The sequence below is a fragment of the Balaenoptera musculus genome, chromosome 16 (assembly GCF_009873245.2).
Source record: "Balaenoptera musculus isolate JJ_BM4_2016_0621 chromosome 16, mBalMus1.pri.v3, whole genome shotgun sequence".
Taxonomy (NCBI): Eukaryota; Metazoa; Chordata; class Mammalia; order Artiodactyla; family Balaenopteridae; genus Balaenoptera; species Balaenoptera musculus.
Genome location: NC_045800.1, coordinates 31,357,775 through 31,375,996, shown reverse-complemented (window position 1 = coordinate 31,375,996; position 18,222 = coordinate 31,357,775). Strand labels below are relative to the sequence as shown.

At 35.6% G+C, this 18,222-nt stretch overlaps 1 protein-coding gene across 9 annotated transcripts in view; it reads left to right on the top strand.

Moving 5' to 3' along the window:
• Positions 1 to 18,222, top strand: part of LCOR (ligand dependent nuclear receptor corepressor) — a 128,669-nt gene that overhangs the window by 30,585 nt on the left and 79,862 nt on the right. The window contains exon 1 of one of the 9 annotated variants that reach the window (XM_036828050.1): positions 14,111 to 14,146. The exons of 7 other annotated variants lie outside the window; for them this stretch is intronic. The gene's annotated coding sequence lies outside the window, so the exon portion shown is untranslated. Of the gene's footprint in view, positions 1 to 14,110; positions 14,147 to 18,222 lie in introns of those variants that run through there. One more of the 9 variants, XM_036828053.1, reaches the window with a different exon arrangement.

Genomic DNA, 18,222 nt, shown 5'->3' with positions numbered 1-18,222 from the left:
TTACTAGCCCACTAGAAAAATGGATGAGAAAATGAATAGGGATTTCACAAAGAATTCGAAGAGATCAATAAACATGAAAATTGTTCAAGATTAATTATAATTGAGGAATTGCAAATTTAACCTGCAAGTTAAAATCTTCTGCCTATCATGTTAAGGTAAGTTGTGTCAAAAGTTCATGAAGCCGTCTCAAAGGTGCTCCCACTGGCCTAAGACGAAAAACGTGAATGTAAAAAAAGTAAGGACTGCAGTAGGTTGAACTATACCAAATGAGTAAAATTCCAGGAGTCCATAATGATATTTTAAAAATAAAAAGCAAAAATAACTATTGATAACCTTTGGAGATTTCAAGGGTGTTAACTCATTATTATGAAAATTTATGCATAGAAAGCATGTATTTTGTTGCAGAATGTATTCAAAGTAAACAAATAGTTGATAGCAGAAAGCTCTTCTTTACTGAAGAATTCCAGTTAATAAATGAGGAAGGAATGAAGGTATTAGAACAGTCACCACTTTGTGCCCATAGTACAATAATAGATCTAGGCAGATTATTGATGTATGCTGAAATGATTAGGTGAAAGGTGATAGGTAACTTTATAATGGTGGGTTCAAGTTAATACCCTGAATTCACTGTTCAATCTTAGCATCACTGAAAGTAGAACAGGCAGACATCATATGTCTCTTGATTTGATAAAATAGGAAAGGCATAGCGCTACTTGTGAAGTATTCTACCCTACAAAAATTAACCTGAATCTAATCATGAAAAGTGAAAGAGGGCAGATAGATCATGTAAGGTATATTAGGCTGTTGTTGTGAGGACTTTGGGTTTTTTTGGTGCAGGTGTGGAATATGTCCCTAATGGCCTCTTTCCCCCATAATTTACTTAATCCTTTGAAGTAAAGCTCAGCTGCATTTCAGACAGTTAAACCTGATTTTATTTCCTTTATTTTTTAGAGCAGTTTAAGGTTCACAGCAAAATTGAGGGGAAGATAGAACTTTTGGCTTTTACTATGAGTAAAATCAGGAGCATGCTAGGTTTTTGAGCAGGAGACTGACATGATGATCTGGCTTAGTTTTAACGAACTACCTGACTGCTATGTCGAGAATCGGCCGGGAGAAGGGGGAGCAGGAGTATTAGCACAGATACCACGTTGGAAGATTTTGCATTAGTCCAGGTGGGAGGTGGGTTGCTTGTACTGGATACTAATAGAGCAGGGGTCCCCAATCCCTGGGCCGTGGGCAGGTACCAGTCTGCAGCCTGTTAGAAACTGGGCCACACAGCAAGAGATGAGTGAAGCTTCATCTGCCGCTCCCCATCACTCGCATTACTGCGTGAACCATCCCCCCCACCCATCCCGTGGAAAAATTGTCTTCCACGAAACCAGTCCCTGGTGCCAAAAAGGTTGGGGACTGCTGTAGTACAGTAAGGGAGAAGTGATTAGGACTGTAAATATATTAAATTGGCAGAGATTGGTTAGGATTAGTAAGGGCAACATAATTTCTGATTGGATTAATGTGGAGCATGAGAGAGAGGAGATAAGGACTATAAAGGTTTTGGTTCAAGCAATTCAAAGTGCAGGGTTGCCTTTAACACAGGTGGGAGAGACTGTGAGTGGAGCAGGTTTGGAAGAGAAGATAAAGAATTCAGTTTTGAGTCTCTTCCATATAGTAGGTATGTATTATGAATATAGTACTGCTGAATATTAAGAACCAAGGATATGAGACAGCTGCCATGAGAAGGCCTTTCATTGTCAGTTTCACATTGTTCCTTAACTGTGTGAGTTCTCACTTCATGAGCCTGACATTGTTTCTGTATTTTTTTGTTTTGTTTTTCCATTTAAGATTTGTGCATATAATACCACTTTGTGCCAGGTACTATTGTCTCTAATTTCTCAAATACTAATTTTTTAAATCCTCATAAAAATCTTGTGAGGTAAGTGTATTGCATGTTTTACAGCTGAGGCACTGAGAAATTAAGGAACTTGCCAAAGGTCACACAGCTAGAAAAGGTAGAGTTAGGACTCATACCCACACAGCTTGGTTCCAGAGTAAAAATGAGTTAAATAAAGTGAACCTATTGGGCTGCAAGTGCTGATAACAAAAGCCCTAGAAATTATATCTCAAGGTGCTCTTAACCTAAGCGGGTTTTTTTTTTTTTTTTTTTTAAATTTATTTTTGGCTGTGTTGGGTCTTTGTTTCTGTGCGCAGGCTTTCTCTAGTTGCAGCGAGCGGGGGCTACTCTTCATCGTGGTGCGCGGGCTTCTCATTGTCCTGGCTTCTCTTGTTGTGGAGCACAGGCTCTAGACGCACAGGCTCAGTAGTTGTGGCTCACGGGCTTAGTTGCTCCGCGGCATGTGAGATCTTCCCAGACCAGGGCTCGAACCCGTGTCCCCTGCATTGGCAGGCAGATTCTTAACCACTGCGCCACCAGGGAAGCCCCTAGGCAGGTTTTTATGTGAGATCTTCTTGAATGTAATGGTTATCTAAGTAGGAAAATATCTATCAGTACTGAATCTTTATCCATACCTCAGCATAATAAAGGCCATATATGATAAGTCCACAGCTAACATTGTACTCACCAGTGAAAAGCTGGAAGCATTTCTTCTAAGATCAGGTACAAGACAAGGATGTCCACTCTCACCACTTTTATTCAACATGTATTGGAAGTCCTAGCCACAGCAATCAGACAAGAAGAAGAAAGAAAAGAATTCCAAATTGGAAAGGAAGAAGTAAAACCATCACTGTTTGCAGATGACATACTATACATAGACAATTCTAAAGACACCACCAAAAACCACTAGAGCTCATCGATGAATTTGGTAAAGTTGCAGGATACAAGATTAATACACAGAAACCTGTTGCATTTCTATACACTAACAGTGAACTATCAGAAAGAGAAATTAAGGAAACAATCTCATTTACCATTGCATCAAAAAGAATAAAATACCTGGGAATAAACCTCTACCTAAAGAGGTTAAAGACCTGTACTCAAAAAACTGTGACACTACTGAAAGAAATTGAAGATGACACAAACAGGTGGAAAGATATATCATGTTAATGGATTGGAAGAATTAATATTGCTAAAATGACCATACTACCCAAGGTAATCTACAGATTCAGTGCAATCCCTATCAAAATACTAAGGACATTTTTCACAGAACTAGAACAAGTAATTTTAAAATTTGTATGGAAACACAAAAGACCCCAAATAGCCAAAACAATCTTGAGAAAGAAGAACAGAAGTGGAGGAATCATGCTCCCTGACTTCAGATTATAATACAAAGCTACAGTAATCAAAACAGTATGGTACTGGCACAAAAACAGACATACAGATCTATGGAGCAGAATAGAGAGCTTGGAAATAGACCCACGCACTTATGGTCAATTTATGACAAAGGAGGCAAGAATATACAGTGAAAAAAAGAGTCTCTTCAGTAAGTGGTGCTGGGAAAACTGGACAGCTACATGTGAAAGAATGAAATTAGAACATTCTCTATGCCATGTGTAGAGCCAAAATGGATTAAAGACCTAAATGTAAGACTGGAAACCATAGAACTCCTAGAAGAAAACAAAGGCAGAACATTCTTTGACATAAATCATAGTATTTTTTTTTTTTTTGGATCTCTCTCCTAATGCAAAGGAAACAAAAGCAAAAATAAACAAATGAGACCTAATTAAACTTAAAAGCTTTTGCACAGCAAAGGAAACCATTGACAAAACAAAAAGGTAACCTATTGAATGGGAGGAAATATTTGCAAATGATATAACCCATAAGGTGTTAATATCCAAAATATATAAACAGCTCATACAACTCAACATCAAAAAAAATCCAATTTAAAAATGCGCAGAAGACCTGAATAGACATTTTTCCAAAGAAGACATACAGATGGCCAAAAGACAATGAAAAGATGCTCAACGTCGTTAATCATTAGAGAAACGTAAATCAAAGCCACAGTGAGATATCACCTCACACCTGTCAGAATGGCTGTCATCAGAAAGACCACAAATAAAAAATGTTGGTAAGGATTTGAAAAAAAAGGAACCCTTGTACACTATTGGTGGGAAGGTAAATTTGTGTAGCCAGTATGGAAAACAATATGGAGGTTTCTCAAAAAAACTAAAAATAGAACTACCATGTGACCCAGCAATTCCACTCCTGAGTATTTTATCTGAAAAAAAAAAAAAAATGAAAACTCTAATTCAAAAAGACACACTCATGCCAGTGTTCATAGTAGCATTATTCACAGTTGCCAAGATACGGAAGTAACCTAGGTTGTGTCCATCAGCAAGTGAATGGATAAAAAAGATGGGGGGGGTGTGTACACACACTCAGTGGAATACTAATCAGCCATAAAGAATGAGATTTTGCAATTTACAACAACATGGATGGACTTGGAAGGTATTATGCTAAGTGAAATAAGGCAGAGAAAGACAAATACTGTATGATGTCACTTATGTGTGGAATCTAATGAATTTAACAGAAAAGAAACACAGATACAAAGAACTAATTAGTGGTTACCGTGGGGAGGGGCAAGATAGGGGTAGGGGATTAAGAGGAATAAACTACTATGTATAAAATAAGCTGCAAGGATGTATAGTACAAGACTAGGAATATAGCTAATATTTCATCATAACTATAAACAGAATATAACCTTTAAAAATAGTGAATCACTATGTTGTACACCTGAAACTTATATAATGTTATACACCAAGTATTACCTCAGTTGAAAAAAAAAGAAAACAGTGCATCTTTATCATTCTGTTTACATGTCTGGCATGTTACAAGTATTGGTTTGGGATTTGTGGACTGATGTTATTCTGGGTGCTTCATATTTTCTCCTATTTAATGTGTCAGTTGCTTGACTGATAATGTTGAAAATCCTTAAGGAGTTGGCTGGCCTCTTTGCATTCAGTTATTGATTTTACTCCTTTTTTTTTTTTTTTGGCTGCACCGCTTGGCTTGTGGGATCTTAGTTCCCCAACCAGGGATTGAACCTGGGCCCCTGCAGTGAAAGCCCCAAGTCCTAACCACTGGACCTCTGGGGAATTCCTTGGTTTTACTCCTTTTACTCCTTTCATTGCCCCAAAAGGCAGTGTAGCTTTTTAGTTCAGATTCCTCTTTAGTAATCTTGATGAACTTTCTGTCAGTTTGAAATGATACAGTTTTGCAAAGTGTTTTATATTGTTTTTCCTTGAGTATATACTCAGTCTCTACAAGGTGATGATGATGGTGGCTAGCCTTTTTAGGTTAATATTCTTGAGGACCACATAATAAGTGTAAAACAGTATATGATATAATTCTGCTTTTCTTTGTTGCATTAGTGAGCCATCAGTAGACTTTATGGGGAAAAAATGCCAATCCTTATTTATCCAGATTGGATATAACACTTGGTATTTGTTTCTTGTATTGAATGCAGGTGAACCATTGAGCACAGATGATTATTTGAGTGGCTGTCAGTTCTCCCAAAGATTTCATATAATGGACACCATTCTAGATACATAGACAAGAAGTAAATTCATTATATAGAAGGATGCCTTAGGGTATTTGGGTTTATTTCTCTCAGCCTGATTGAGAAGGCTGATCTGGGCTGTGGTCTGTTTTTGTAAGGCTCAAGAGCTAAGGATTTTTTTTTGTTAAGGGTTATGTAAAAAAAATAAAAAAGCAGGGACAGAGACTATATATGGCCTGCAACACCTAAAATATTTACTATATGGCCTTTTACAGAAAAGGTTTGTCCAGCTCTCCTCTAAGAGGAGAATACTTAAATTTGAATCCCAGCTTCTCCTTTTTGTATCTGTTTGACCTCAGTATCTGCCTCTATAAATGGGGGATAGTAATAATACCTGTCTCAGAATTGTTGGGAAGATTACATAAAATAATGAATGTCAAGTTTAAAAATACAGCTTTAATGAATGTTAGCTGGCATTATTATAATTCTGTAATATGTGATATAAAATGATAATGATGTTTGTACATTGCTTTTATGAATATGGCGTATAGCAAATAATCAAGTCTGCTCTTCTGTTGGGATCTGAAGCAATGGTAAATTGAGAATATTAGCCAGTATTTTTGGTACCATGATATTTGATAGATTCTTATTGGTGACTGTAATTCAGTATTTCTCAAGGTATTTCTCTTTTCTTTGAATAGCACTAATTTAATTATTTTTATTTGCTAATAACTTCCTCTTATCGCTTGAGTTTTGATACCCTAGAGAAACGGTTCTCAAACCTTTTTGGTCTTAAGACCCCTTAAAAATTATTGAGCTCTTTGAGGAGCCATTCTATTAATAATTTATTTGAAAATAACAATAATCAACCTATTACATGTTAACATTTTAGTGAAAATCATTGTTTTCCAAAACAAAAAACTTAAGTGGGAAAAGGAGCATTGTTTTTACATTTTGCAAATTCCTTTAAAGTCTGTGTTAATAGAAGATAGCTGGATCCTTATATCTACTTTTTCATTCAACTATTGCGTATGTTATTTTGGTTGAAGTATTTGAAGAAAATCTAGTCTCATACAGAAATGTTGTTGGAAAAGGGAGAAATATTTTAATAGTCTTGCAAATAACTGGATGTTTTTCTTGGATACAACACCAAAACTTCATGAGTGATGTTTTTTTCTTTTTTTCTTTTTAATTAATAAAGTCTGTTTTTTAGAGCAGTTTTAGGTTCACAGCAAATTGAGCAGAAAGTACTAAGAGTTGCCATATACACATAAACTCCCCACTATAAGCATCTGGAACCACAGTGGTACATTTATCACAATTGATGAACCTACATTGACCCATCATTATCACCCAAAGTCCATAGTTTACATTAGCGTTCATTCTTGTACATTCTGTGGGTTTTGACACATGTATCCACCATTGTAGTATCGTATAGAATAGTTTTCACTGCTTTAAAAATCCTCTGTGCTCTGCGTATTCATCCCCCCTTTCGCCCCAGTCCTGGCAACCATTGATCTTTTTACTGTCTCCATAGTTTCGCCTTTTTCAGAATGTTCAGAATATAGTATGTAATCTTTTCAGGTTGGCCTGTTTCACTTAGTAATATGCATTTAAGTTTCCTCCATGTCTTTTCATGATTTGATAGCTCATTTCTTTTTAGCACTGAATAATAATTCTGTGTCTGGATATAATAATAATAATAATTCTGTGTCTGGATATACCACAGTTTATCCACTCACCTGAAGGACATCTTGGTTTCTTCTAAGTTTTAGCAATTATGAATAAAGCTGCCAGAAACATCTGTGTGCAAGTTTGTTTTTTTTTTAATTTTCAGATCATTTGAGTAAATACCAAGGAGTGCAGTTGTTGGATCGTATGGTAGGAGTTATGTTTCATTTGTAAGAAACTGCCAAATTGTCTCCCAAGGTGGCTATACCATTTTGCATTATTCTCAGCAGTGAATGAGAATTCCTGTTCTTTCACATCCTCACCAACATTTGGTGTTCTCAGGTGTTTTTTTTTTTTTAATTTATTTATTTATTTTTGGGTCTTCGTTGGGTCTTCGTTGCTGCGGGCGGGCTTTGTCTAGCTGTGGCGAGCGGGGGCTACTCTTCATTACGGTGGTGCGCGGGCTTCTCATTGTGGTGGCTTCTTGTGTTGCAGACCACAGGCTCTAGGCGCGCAGGCTTCAGTAGCTGTGGTTTGCAGGCTCTAGAGTGCACGCTCAGTAGTTGTGGTGCACGGGCTTAGTTGCTCCATGGCATGTGGGATCTTCCCGGACCAGGGCTTGAACCTGAGTCCCCTCCATTGGCAGGCAGACTCCTAACGACTGCGCCACCAGGGAAACCCCTCAGGTGTTTTTTTATTTTGAGAATTTGGGTTGGTTATGTTCTACTTAAAGTTGTAATATGGGGTATTTTAAAATTTATTCTACATTTTGTCCATAAGAATGCCTTGTTCTAATATCTCTTGATATATGTTCCCCTTAATGGTTTTAAAGACTGTGTCATATATTATTCCAGTTCTTTATATTTGTTGTTATTAAACTACACACAGAATTTCAAGGATCAGTTCATCACTATATTGTAGGGATACTATTTAGTGTATAATACTCTTCCCAAAGATACCCAGCGATTCTGGTGTTTTCTTTTCACTGTTACAACACACTTTTTAGTAATTGAAGATTCAAAGAACATGATATGGTAACATCTAGTACTTGCTGATTACTTAGGGTCAGTCATTGTATAAATATAATTTGAGTTTTTTTCCTTAAATGTATTCATTTGTACTTACACAAACGTACTAGTCTTTATTCTGCAGAGACTTCAGAGATTTTACTGGACTGTTTATCTAGTCTTTTGTGCTGTTACTACTCCACTCTGCATCTCTTTCTGAGCACTTGTAATAATTAGACTAAATGCTGAAGTATCCTATTGCTTTCACTTCTCTAGTCAAAAAGTAGCCACTTGTTTCCTATCTTTAAACCAGTATCTGCACATAACCGTATAATCTGTTCCTCAGCAAACTGAGAACTAAAGAAATGCCACAGTATTCTGAAAATATATCTATTAATTGCCGTTTCATTGCAGTTTTTCACTGCCACACGCTTACAGTAAAAAATGCCAGTTTAACCTATGAATGCCCTTGATGACACAGAAATACTGCTTTTACTAAAATTCAACCCTTGAGTACACATCTTGTTAATATTATATGTGATGAAATGGGAAGTATGCATAAAGCACTTACGTGATTGTTTGAGTTTGAGCTAAATTAGATGCTTTTTTTTTCATGGAACACCATTTTACTTGGAAGAATGTCTGATAAACTGTGATTATTCAGACTTTAGTATTTGACAGACATTTTTCAAAAATGAATGAAGTGAACCTGTTATAGGGGGTGGAGAGAGGAGGAAATAACAGTATTTGTTTGCCAGTGATAACATTCCAGCTTCAAGAAAAAATTAGAATTTTGGAAAACATATTATCCAGTACTGTGAGTGTGACAACTCCCCTTTTAAAACTTTTCTGATGAGATTAGTGGTGATATTAACAAACGTGGTTTGTTTTTTTTTTTTTTGGTGGGATATGGTACAATGAAATATGTCTACATTGGAAGAGCCACATAATTCAGTGAAGTAGTACTTTCCAAATGGCCAGTACCTGACATAACAAATCAAGCATTGGTCATGGATCCTTTCCAAGTGCAAAATAGGCCAATGGGTTTTTTTGGTAGCAAAGATTTTATTTTTGAATTAACATATAGAAAAATGGACCATTTTTGTGTACAGTTCTAGGAATTTTACTCTATGTATAAATTTGTATACCCACCACCACATTCAAGATACAGAATAATTCCATTATCCCAGACAACTCCCGTATGCTTTTCTTTTGTAATTACCCCTCTCCAAACCTCTGGCAACCTCTCATCTGTTCTTCATTACTATAGTTTTGTCTTTTTGAGAATGTCATATAAATGGAATCATATATATAGAAAGTAACCATTTGAGACTGGCTTCATTCACTCAGCATAATGCCTTTGAGAATCATCCATGTTGCAGCTATCAATATTCATTTCTATTTTAAAAAATTAAACTTCACCATTTTAATCATTTTAAAGTGTATAATTCAGTAGTTTTTACTACACTCACAGTGTTGTACAGCCATCACCACTATCAAATTTTATAGCATTTTCATTACCCCAAAAAGATATCCCATACCCATTATAGTCACTCCCTCCTTCCCCTCCCCCATCCTCTGGCAATCACTAATATCCTTTCTGTCTCTATGGATATGCCTATTCTAGACATTCTATATAAACAGAGTCGTATAACATATGACCTTTTGTGTCTGGCTTCTTTCATTTAGCATATTATTTTTGAGGTTAATCCATAATACAATACATATCAGTATTACATTCCTGTATTAGTCAGCTCAGGCTGCGGTAATAAAATGTTGAATGTCTTAAACAGCAGATACTAATTTTCTCACATTCCAGATCAAGGTCCAGCATGATTGGTTTCTTGTGAGTACTCTCTTCCTGGCTTGTAGATGCCCACCGTCTCACTACGCCCTCAGATAGCCCTTTCTCTGTACTCAAGTGGGAGTGGGGGGCTCTCTCTGGTATCTCTTCTTTTTTAATTTTTATTTATTTATTTTTAATTGAAGTATAGTTGATTTACAGTGTTTCAGGTATACAGCGAAGTGATTCAGTTATACGTACATATATAAATATGTACTCTTTTTCAGATTCTTTTTCATTATAGGTTATTACAAGATATATAGTTCCCTGTGCTATACAGTAGGTCCTTGTTTATCTATTTTATATATAGTAGTGTGTATCTGTTAATCGCAAATTCCAAATTTATCCCTACACCCCCTCTTTCCCCTTTGGTAACCATAAGTTTGTTTTCTGTCTGTGAGTCTATTTCTCTTTTGTAAATAAGTTCATTTGTATCCATTTTTTAGATTCCTCATATAAGCAATATTATGTGATATTTGTTTTTCTCTGATTTACTTCATTTGGTATAATGATATCTCTTCTTATAAGGACACTAATCCTATCAGATTAGCTCCGATTCCCCCTTAACCTTAATTAAAATAAAGTTACATTGGGGAATTCCCTGGTGGTCCAGTGGTTAGGACTTGGCACTTTCACTGTTGTGGCCCGGGTTCGATCCCTGGTTGGGGAACTAAGATACTGCAAGCTGCACAGCATGGCCAAAAAAAAAAAAAAAGTTACATTGGAGGTTAGGACTTCAACATATATATGAGGAGGTACAAGCATTCAGTCCATAACAATTCCTTTTTTTTTTTTAAATTAATTTATTGATCTATTTTTGGCTGTGTTGGGTCTTTGTTGCTGTGCGCGGGCTTTCTCTAGTTGCGGTGAGCAGCGGCTACTCTTCGTTGTGGTGCACGGGCTTCTCATTGCGGTGGCTTCTCTTGTTGCGGAGCATGGGCTCTAGGCACGCGGGCTTCAGTAGTTGTGGCACACGGGCTCGGTAGTTGTGGCTCGTGGGCTCTAGAGTGCAGGCTCAGTAGTTGTGGCGCATGGGCTTAGTTTCTCTGCGGCATGTGGGATCTTCCTGGCCCAGGGCTCCAACCCGTGTCCCCTGCATTGGCAGGCGGATTCTTAACCACCGCGCCACCAGGGAAGTCCAAACAATTCCTTTTTATGGCTGAATATTATTACATGGTATGCTTAAACCCTATTTTGTTTATCCATTCATCAGTTGATGGACATTTGGGTGTTTCTACTTTTTGGCTATTACAAATATTGGCGCGGTGAACGTTCCTGTAACAAGTTCTGTTTGAACACCTGTTTTCATTTCTCTGAGGTATATACTTGGGAGAGGAATTGCTGGGTCACATGGTAATTCTATATTTAGCTTTTTGAGGAACCATCAAACTTCCACAGCATCTGCATCATTTTGCATTCCCATCAGCAACATGTGAGGTCCCAATTTCTTCGACATCCTAGCTAACACTTGGTATTTTTCCTTGTTTTGTTTTGTTTAAATAGCCATCCTAGTGGGTATAAAATGGTATGGCATGGTTTTGATTTGCATTTCCCTAGTGACTAATGAGTTGAGCTTGTTTTCATGTGCTTGTTGGCCATTTGTAAATTTGGGAAAATGTGAATTTAAGTCTTTTACCCATTTTAAAATTGGGTTATCTGTTTTTTTGTTGTGTTGTAAGAGTTCTTTTTATATTCTGGATGCTAGACTCTTATCATATATATGATTTGCAAAAATTTTCTCCTATTTTTTTGGGTTTTTCCACTTTCTTCATAATATTGTTTGATTCGTAGAAGTTTTTAATTTTTATGAAGTTTAGCATTAAAAAATTTTGTTGTTTGTACTTTTGGTGTTATACTTAAGAATCCATTGCTACATCCAAAGTCACAAAGATTTACCCCTGTTTTCCTTTAAGAGTTTTATGGTTTTCTCCCTTATGTTTAGATCTTTGATAGATTTTGGGTTAATTTTTATATATGGTGTGAGGTCAAGAATCTAATAACTTCATTCTTTTGCATGTGGTTATCCAGCAGTCCCGGCGTCATTTGTTGAAAAGGCAGTTCTTTCCCCACTGAATAGTCTTGACATCCTTGCCAAAAATCAGTTGACCATTGATGTATGGATTTACTTCTGGATTCTCAGTTCTGTTCTATTGGTCTATATGTCTATTCTTGTGCCAGTACCACGCTCTTCTGATTATTGTGGCTTGTAATAGTTTTTGAAACCAGGATGTGTAAGTCCTCCAACTTTGTTCTTCTTTTTGTTCAACTTTCTTCAAAACATGATTGTTCTGGCTGTTTTGGCTCCCTTGCAGTTCCATATGAATTTTAGGGTCAGTCTGTCAATTTCTGCCAGAAAGGAATTTTGGTAGGGATTATATTGAATCTGTAGATCAATTTGGGGAGTATTGCCATCTTAACAATATTAAAGCATTCTAATCTAGGAACATAAGATGTTTTTCCATTTATTTAGGACTTCTTTCTTTCAACATTATTTTGCAGTTTTTAGTGTACAAGTCTTCCACCTCCTTGCTTAAATTTATTCCTAAATATTTTATTCATTTTGATAATATTGGAAATGGAATTGTTTCCTTCATTTCAGATTGTTCATTGCTAGTGTATAGATATTCATTGCTAGTGTACAGAAATACAAATGATTTTTGCATGTTCTTGTATCTGGCAACCTTGCTGAACTTGTTTATTAGATCTAATAGTTTTTCTTCAGGATTTCCTATGTATAAGATCATGACATCTGTGAAAAGAGGTACTTTTACTTTTTCCTTTTCAATTAGGATGCCTTTTGTTTCTTTTTCTCTTACCTAATTGCCCTGGCTAGAACTTCCAGACAATGTTGAATAGAAATGGCAAGAGTGAATATCCTTATCTTTTTCTCATCTTAGTGGGAAGCTTTAAATCTTTCACCACTGAGTATGTTAGCCGTGAGTTTTTCATAGATGCTCATCATCAGGTTGTAAAATCTTCTTTCCGCTCCTAGGTTGTTGAGTATTTTTATCATGAAAGGGTGTTGGAATTGGTCAAATGCCTTTTCTGTGTCAGTTGAGATGATCATGTTATTTTTTCCCCTTTCATTCTGTTAATAAGGTGTTTAGTTTTTTTTCAGTTGATTGATTTTTATATGTTGAACCACCCTTGCATTTCTGGGATAAATCCATGGTACATAGTTCTCTTAATTTGCTGCTGAATTTTGTTCACTAGGATTTTGTTGAGGATTCTTGCATCTATATTCATGAGAGATACTGGTCTGTAGTTTTCTTGTGATGTTTTTGTCTTTGGTATCAGGGTAACACCAGCCTAATGAAATGAGTTAGGAAGTATTCCTCTTCTATTTTTTGGCACAGTTTGAGAAGAATTGATGTTATTTCTTCTTAAAACGTTTAGCAGAATTCATCAGTGAAGCCATATGACCCTTGATTTTTATTTGTTAGAAGTTTTTTAAATTACTGTTTTAAGCTCTTTGCTTTTACTAGATCTATTATATTTTTTATTGTTGAGTCAGTTTTGGTAGTTTATTTCTAGGAATTAGTCCATTTCATCTATGTTATCTATTTGTTGGCACACTCTTGTTCATTATATATTTTCTAATACTTTTTATTTCTGTAAAGTCAGTAGTGATGCTCCCACTTTCGTTTCTGATTTTAGTAAATTGAGTCACCTCTCTTTGATTTCTTGGTCAGTCTAACTAAAGGTTTGTCATTATTGTTATTCTTTTCAAAGACGTTTTAGTTTCACTGATTTTCTCTGTTTTTCTATTCTCTCACTTTAAAAAATCTCCACCCAAATCTTTATTATTTCCTTTTTTCTGCTTGCTTTGCATTTAGTTTCTTCTTTTTCTAGTTCCTTAAGTGTAGAAGGTTAGGTTACTGATTAGTGATATTCTTTTTTTTAATATAGGTGTTTACAGATATAAATTCCCCTCTGAGCACTGCTTTAGCTGCATCCCATATATTTTTGTATGTTGGGTTTTTTTTGTTGTTGTTTTTTAAATTCTTCTCAAAGTATTTTCTAATTTTCTTTCTTTTTCTTTATTTTTTATTTTTATTTTTATTTTTGGCCACACCATGAGGCTTGCAGGATCTTGGTTCCCTGACCAGGGATCGAACTTGTGCCCCCTACAGTGGAAGTGTGGAGTCCTAACCATTGGACCACCAGGGAATTCCCAAGTATTTTCTATTTTTCATTGTGATTACTTCTTTGACTCACTGGTTAAAAATACGTTGTTTAATTTCTACATATTTATGAATTTCTCAGTTTTCCTGTTATTGATCCCAGTTTCATTACATTATTGTTGGAGAAGATATTTTGTATGATTACTAACTTTTTAAATTTATTGAGACCTTTTTTTTGTGGTTTAACATGATCTACCCTGGAGAGTGTTCCATGTGCACTTAAAAAAATGTATATTCTGTTCTTGGTGGGCTATGTATGTCTTTTAGGTCTACTTGATTTATAGTGTTGTCCAAGTTTTCTGTTTCCTTTTTATCTCTTAGTTTCATTTGTTATTGAAAGTGGGATGTTGAAGTCTACAACTATTATTGCTGAACTTTTCCTCCTTTCCACTCTGTCAGTTTTGCTTCATATATTTTGGGGCTCGGTTGTTAGGTGCATATATATTTTTAATTGTTAAATCTTTTTTTTTTTTAATTATGGTATAGTTGATGTACTTTATGAGTTTAAGGCATACAACTAGTAATTCAGAATTTTTTAAAGTTATATTTCATTTATAGTTATTGCTAAATCTTCTTGGTAAATTGATTTTTATCATATGTCCTTCTGTGTCTATTGTAACAAGTTTTATCTTAACATCTATTTTGTCTGATACTAATATATCCACTTCATTTTTCTTTCAGTTGCTGTTTTTATGGACTTTTTCTTTCATTTTCATCCTCTTTATGTCTTTGAATCTAACATGAGTTTCTTGTACACAGCATATAGTTGGATCATGTTCTTTTCTTAAATCCATTCTGCCCATCTCTGCCTTTTATAGGAGAGTTTAATCCATTTACATTTAATGTAGTTACTGATAAGGAAGGATCATTGCCATTTTGCTGTTTGTTTTCTACATATCTATGTCACTTTTGTTCTTTGGAAGTCTTCCATTACTGCCTTCTTTTGTGTTATATAAATATTTTCTAGTGTACCATTTTGATTCCTTTCCCACTTCTTTTACTACACAGTTTTTAGTTATTTTCTTAGTTTTTGCCCTGGGGATATATATATAACGTCTTAATTAATAACAACTTAGTTTCAATAGTATTACAAAATACTTTGCTCCTATATAGCTGTGTCCCTCTACTTTAGGTTGTTATTGTATTGTTGCAGATTACATCTTTATACATTGTATGCCCATCAACATAAACTTTTGATTATTTTTGTATGTAGCTGTCTTTTTAATCACATAAGGAAAAAAAAGGAGTTACAAACCAAAATACAACTCCTCTCCCTTTCTTCCTTTCCCAAACATTTTATGATATAGTGCTTCTATTATGCTTTCAGATACTATTCTACACAGTTTGCAGATGTTTACTTAATTATCTTAATTTTTTGAGATCAAAACAATTTTATAGCCAAGGAAGGTGAGACATAAAGAAGACAAATAACTTGCCCAAGGCCATAGAACTGTTATAACACACAGTCAGAAATTTGAACCCAGGTAATCTGGCTCCAGAATCCATGTTCTTAACTACTAGTCTCTTACTTCCTGGAGTATGTAAAATTCAGTTGGATACATGAAACATATGCATTTGTGTTGAAAATTCAAGACAGATGAAGCAAAGGATACTAGGAGTCAGCTGGGAGGAAAGACAACTTTTGAGCTATGTCCTTGAAGACCAAGCAGGATCAAGACTCTCGAGATCTGAGAGAAGACCGTTTTAGGCAGAAGAAACAGGGTGAGGCGAGGGACTGAGATAAGCAAAAGCAAGGTGTATTTGAGAAACAGAGTACTTTGAGTTGAGTGTGCTTGAAGGACATTTGGAGAGGATGTTGAAAAGGTTCACTTTAGGAAGGATTTAAAAGCTAGACTTCATAGTTTGGAATTTACTCTGCAGGCATTAGGTAATGATTGAATACTGTTGAGCAGAGAGAAACTATAAAGAATTTACTTTATATGTAAAGATTATATAAATCTGAAGGCTAGCTCAAACTTTAATGTAGTTTTAAAATTTCTAAAACATGGTGAAGCTTATTCCATTGGGGGCCAGATTGAAGTTTGATATTTTGTACTGCTGTATATTAAGGTGTGTTGGAGATGTGTTATAAAGTAATGATTTTTTTAATTTTGCAAATTAGATATGTTTAAGGAAATGTGTTTGGTTTTATCAAAAGGGATATGCTTCCTTTCAAAATCATCTCTTGTATGAGAGGTAGGGTGGTGTAATATGCATTTAATTACATGCCATATACAGTAGTTCAGATCAGCAGTGTTTTTTGAGCCCTTACGAAACCAACATGTTTGCCAGATGATGGAAGTATAACCATGAATAAGACATGGTTATATTTTCAGTCTCTTTTCCTTCCTAATTGGTAAATGTTGGAATGCTCTAGTATTCAGTCTTCTTTGTCCTTACTTTTTTCCTTTTGTTCATATTCTTTTCCTTTATAGTTTATTACAAGATACTGAGTATAGTTCCCTACGCTATATAGTAGGACCTTGTTGTTTATCTGTCTTATATATAGTAGTTTGTATCTGCTAATCCCAAACTCCTAATTTATCCCTCCCTCACCCCCTTTCCCCTTTGGTAACCATAAGTTTGTTTTCTATGTCTGTGAGTCTGTTTCTGTTTTGTAAATAAGTTCATTTGTATCTTTTTTTTTTTTTAGATTTCACATATAAGTGATATCATATGATATTAGTCTTTCACTGGCTTACTTCACTTAATATGATAATTTCTAGTTCCATCCATGTTGCTGGAAATTTCATTCTTTTTTTTTTTTTTAACAGCAAGTAGAACTCTATTTATTTACTTACTTACTTACTTACTTACTTACTTACTTACTTACTTACTTACTTACTTTACTTACTCACTTACCACGCCTCACAGCATGCAGGATCTTAGTTCCCCAACCAGGGATTGAACCGATGCTCCCTGAAGTGGAAGTACAGAGTCCTAACCACTGGACCACCAGGGAATTCCCCACGTTTCATTCTTTTTTATGGCTGAGTAGTATTCCGCTGTACATATATGCCACATCTTTGTTCATTCATCTGTCAATAGACATTTAGGTTGCTCCCATGCCTTGGCTGTTGTAAATAGTGCTGCTATGAACATTGTGTGTGTGTGGGGTGCATGTATCTTTTCAAACTAGAGTTTTGCCCATATATATGCCCAGGAGTGGGATTGCTGGATCATATGGCAACTCTGCTTTTAGTTTTTTAAGGAATCTCCATACTGTTTTCCATAGTGGCTGTACCAACTTACATTCCCACCAGCAGTGTAGGAGGGTTTCCTTTTCTCTACACCCTCTCCAGCATTTATTATTTTTGGACTTTTTGATGATGGCCATTCTGACCAGAGTAAGGTGATGCCTCGTTGTAGTTTTGATTTGCATTTCTCTAATTAGCAGTCTTGAGCATCATTTCATGAGCTTATTGGCCATCTGTATGTCTTCTCTGGAGAAATGTCTATTTAAGTCTTCTGCACATTTTTTGATTGGGTCCTTTTTGTCTGCCCTCATTAAGTGGATAAGATCTCATTTAGTTCTAAGGCTTTAAATTCTGTCTGTACTTTGATGATTTCCAGTTTTATATCCCTGATCCCAGTGTCTCCTACTTCAAACTCACCTATCCAGTTGTTTCCTGCATGCATCCACTTTGATCTGCAAGAGACAAGTCAGACTTAATGTGTCCAAAACTGAACTAGATTTGTCTCTGTCCAACCTGTTTCTCCTCCAGTCTTCTCTTAGAAAGTTACATTACCATTCACCCAGCTCTCGACCAAAAAAAGCCTAAGTGTCCTTTCCCTCATTCTACATCTACTGCATCATCAAAGCAAATTGGTTTAATCTTCAATATATACTCTATAACCTGTCATTACTTTCTACCTCCATTACTGCCATTCCGGTTTAAGTCACCATTTTCTCTTGCCAAGGCTATTGTAATAATAGTCTCATTATAATGTTTTACTTATAATCAGTTATCTGTGCAGCCACCTGGTAAACTTAAACAGTATAAATCTGATCACATTACTTCCACCACTACCCAAATGTAAAGCTAGTGGATTTCTCTTAAGTTCAAACC